The 5,690-nt window shown below is 42.5% G+C and overlaps 1 protein-coding gene across 1 annotated transcript in view; it reads left to right on the forward strand.

Annotated features, from left to right (window-relative positions):
- Positions 1-5,690, forward strand: part of elp3 (elongator acetyltransferase complex subunit 3) — a 19,144-nt gene that overhangs the window by 12,420 nt on the left and 1,034 nt on the right. The gene's annotated exons all lie outside the window — the stretch shown is intronic.

Genomic DNA, 5,690 nt, shown 5'->3' on the forward strand with positions numbered 1-5,690 from the left:
ACACACACACACACACACACACACACACACACACACACCCTCTAGGCTGTGTGTGTGGCTTCAGGGCTGATAAAGGATGTTATTCTCTGTCTTATCTCCTCCTCACAGCCTCTGAACACAAACCAGCTCCTCTCTGCTCCACGCAGCCTCTCACTCAGTCCTCTACGACCACCGCCACTAACCCTCTACCACCAACACACAATAAACTAATAAACTACAACTAACCACCACAACTACCCTCTACCACCACCACACAATAAACTAATAAACTACAACTAACCACCACAACTACCAACACACAATAAACTACAACTAACCACCACAACTACCCTCTACCACCACCACACAATAAACTACAACTAACCACCGCAACTACCCTCTACCACCAACACACAATAAACTAATAAACTACAACTAACCACCGCCACTACCCTCTACCACCACCACACAATAAACTAATAAACTACAACTAACCACCACAACTACCCTCTACCACCAACACACAATAAACTACAACTAACCACCACAACTACCCTCTACCACCAACACACAATAAACTACAACTAACCAACACAACTACCCTCTACCAACACACAATAAACTACAACTAACCACCACAACTACCCTCTACCACCAACACACAATAAACTACAACTAACCACCACAACTACCCTCTACCAACACACAATAAACTACAACTAACCACCACAACTACCCTCTACCACCAACACACAATAAACTACAACTAACCACCACAACTACCCTCTACCAACACACAATAAACTACAACTAACCACCACAACTACCCTCTACCACCAACACACAATAAACTACAACTAACCACCACAACTACCCTCTACCACCAACACACAATAAACTACAACTAACCACCACAACTACCCTCTACCAACACACAATAAACTACAACTAACCACCACAACTACCCTCTACCAACACACAATAAACTACAACTAACCACCACAACTACCCTCTACCACCAACACACAATAAACTACAACTAACCACCACAACTACCCTCTACCACCAACACACAATAAACTACAACTAACCACCACAACTACCCTCTACCAACACACAATAAACTACAACTAACCACCACAACTACCCTCTACCAACACACAATAAACTACAACTAACCACCACAACTACCCTCTACCAACACACAATAAACTACAACTAACCACCACAACTACCCTCTACCACCAACACACAATAAACTACAACTAACCACCACAACTACCCTCTACCAACACACAATAAACTACAACTAACCACCACAACTACCCTCTACCACCAACACACAATAAACTACAACTAACCACCACAACTACCCTCTACCACCAACACACAATAAACTACAACTCACCAACACAACTACCCTCTACCACCACCACACAATAAACTACAACTAACCACCACAACTACCCTCTACCACCAACACACAATAAACTACAACTAACCACCACAACTACCCTCTACCACCAACACACAATAAACTACAACTAACCACCACAACAACCCTCTACCACCACCACACAATAAACTACAACTAACCACCACAACTACCCTCTACCAACACACAATAAACTACAACTAACCACCACAACTACCCTCTACCAACACACAATAAACTACAACTAACCACCACAACTACCCTCTACCACCAACACACAATAAACTACAACTAACCACCACAACTACCCTCTACCACCAACACACAATAAACTACAACTAACCACCACAACTACCCTCTACCACCAACACACAATAAACTACAACTAACCACCACAACTACCCTCTACCAACACACAATAAACTACAACTAACCACCACAACTACCCTCTACCACCAACACACAATAAACTACAACTAACCACCACAACTACCCTCTACCACCAACACACAATAAACTACAACTAACCACCACAACTACCCTCTACCACCAACACACAATAAACTACAACTAACCACCACAACTACCCTCTACCACCAACACACAATAAACTACAACTAACCACCACAACTACCCTCTACCACCAACACACAATAAACTACAACTAACCACCACAACTACCCTCTACCAACACACAATAAACTACAACTCACCACCACAACTACCCTCTACCACCACCACACAATAAACTACAACTAACCACCACAACTACCCTCTACCAACACACAATAAACTACAACTAACCACCACAACTACCCTCTACCACCAACACACAATAAACTACAACTAACCACCACAACTACCCTCTACCACCACACAATAAACTACAACTAACCACCACAACTACCCTCTACCACCAACACACAATAAACTACAACTAACCACCACAACTACCCTCTACCACCAACACACAATAAACTACAACTAACCACCACAACGACCCTCTACCACCAACACACAATAAACTACAACTAACCACCACAACTACCCTCTACCAACACACAATAAACTACAACTAACCACCACAACTACCCTCTACCACCAACACACAATAAACTACAACTAACCACCACAACTACCCTCTACCACCAACACACAATAAACTACAACTAACCACCACAACTACCCTCTACCAACACACAATAAACTACAACTAACCACCACAACGACCCTCTACCACCAACACACAATAAACTACAACTAACCACCACAACTACCCTCTACCACCAACACACAATAAACTACAACTAACCACCACAACTACCCTCTACCACCAACACACAATAAACTACAACTAACCACCACAACTACCCTCTACCACCAACACACAATAAACTACAACTAACCACCACAACTACCCTCTACCAACACACAATAAACTACAACTAACCACCACAACTACCCTCTACCACCAACACACAATAAACTACAACTAACCACCACAACTACCCTCTACCACCACACAATAAACTACAACTAACCACCACAACTACCCTCTACCACCACACAATAAACTACAACTAACCACCACAACTACCCTCTACCACCAACACACAATAAACTACAACTAACCACCACAACTACCCTCTACCACCAACACACAATAAACTACAACTAACCACCACAACTACCCTCTACCACCAACACACAATAAACTACAACTAACCACCACAACTACCCTCTACCAACACACAATAAACTACAACTAACCACCACAACTACCCTCTACCAACACACAATAAACTACAACTAACCACCACAACTACCCTCTACCAACACACAATAAACTACAACTAACCACCACAACTACCCTCTACCACCAACACACAATAAACTACAACTAACCACCACAACTACCAACACACAATAAACTACAACTAACCACCACAACTACCCTCTACCACCACCACACAATAAACTACAACTAACCACCACAACTACCCTCTACCAACACACAATAAACTACAACTAACCACCACAACTACCCTCTACCACCAACACACAATAAACTACAACTAACCACCACAACTACCCTCTACCACCAACACACAATAAACTACAACTAACCACCACAACTACCCTCTACCAACACACAATAAACTACAACTAACCACCACAACTACCCTCTACCACCAACACACAATAAACTACAACTAACCACCACAACTACCCTCTACCAACACACAATAAACTACAACTAACCACCACAACTACCCTCTACCACCAACACACAATAAACTACAACTAACCACCACAACTACCCTCTACCACCACACAATAAACTACAACTAACCACCACAACTACCCTCTACCACCAACACACAATAAACTACAACTAACCACCACAACTACCCTCTACCAACACACAATAAACTACAACTAACCACCACAACTACCCTCTACCACCAACACACAATAAACTACAACTAACCACCACAACTACCCTCTACCACCAACACACAATAAACTACAACTAACCACCACAACTACCCTCTACCAACACACAATAAACTACAACTAACCACCACAACTACCCTCTACCACCAACACACAATAAACTACAACTAACCACCACAACTACCCTCTACCAACACACAATAAACTACAACTAACCACCACAACTACCCTCTACCACCAACACACAATAAACTACAACTAACCACCACAACTACCCTCTACCACCACACAATAAACTACAACTAACCACCACAACTACCCTCTACCACCAACACACAATAAACTACAACTAACCACCACAACTACCCTCTACCACCAACACACAATAAACTACAACTAACCACCACAACTACCCTCTACCAACACACAATAAACTACAACTAACCACCACAACTACCCTCTACCAACACACAATAAACTACAACTAACCACCACAACTACCCTCTACCACCAACACACAATAAACTACAACTAACCACCACAACTACCCTCTACCACCAACACACAATAAACTACAACTAACCACCACAACTACCCTCTACCACCAACACACAATAAACTACAACTAACCACCACAACTACCCTCTACCAACACACAATAAACTACAACTAACCACCACAACGACCCTCTACCACCAACACACAATAAACTACAACTAACCACCACAACTACCCTCTACCACCAACACACAATAAACTACAACTAACCACCACAACTACCCTCTACCACACAACAATAAACTACAACTAACCACCACAACTACCCTCTACCACCAACACACAATAAACTACAACTAACCACCACAACTACCCTCTACCAACACACAATAAACTACAACTAACCACCACAACTACCCTCTACCAACACACAATAAACTACAACTAACCACCACAACTACCCTCTACCACCAACACACAATAAACTACAACTAACCACCACAACTACCCTCTACCACCAACACACAATAAACTACAACTAACCACCGCCACTACCCTCTACCACCAACACACAATAAACTACAACTAACCACCACAACTACCCTCTACCAACACACAATAAACTACAACTAACCACCACAACTACCCTCTACCACACACACAATAAACTACAACTAACCACCACAACTACCCTCTACCACCAACACACAATAAACTACAACTAACCACCACAACTACCCTCTACCACCAACACACAATAAACTAATAACTACAACTAACCACCACAACTACCCTCTACCACCAACACACAATAAACTACAACTAACCACCACAACTACCCTCTACCACCAACACACAATAAACTACTACAACTAACCACCACAACTACCCTCTACCACAACACACAATAAACTACAACTAACCACCACAACTACCCTCTACCACCAACACACAATAAACTACAACTAACCACCACAACTACCCTCTACCCAACACACAATAAACTACAACTAACCACCACAACTACCCTCTACCACCAACACACAATAAACTACAACTAACCACCACAACTACCCTCTACCACCAACACACAATAAACTACAACTAACCACCACAACTACCCTCTACCAACACACAATAAACTACAACTAACCACCACAACTACCCTCTACCACACACACAATAAACTACAACTAACCACCACAACTACCCTCTACCACCACACACAATAAACTACAACTAACCACCACAACTACCCTCTACCACCAACACACAATAAACTACAACTAACCACCACAACTACCCTCTACCACCAACACAC

This window comes from Gadus macrocephalus, chromosome 21 (genome assembly GCF_031168955.1).
Source record: "Gadus macrocephalus chromosome 21, ASM3116895v1".
Classification (NCBI taxonomy): Eukaryota; Metazoa; Chordata; class Actinopteri; order Gadiformes; family Gadidae; genus Gadus; species Gadus macrocephalus.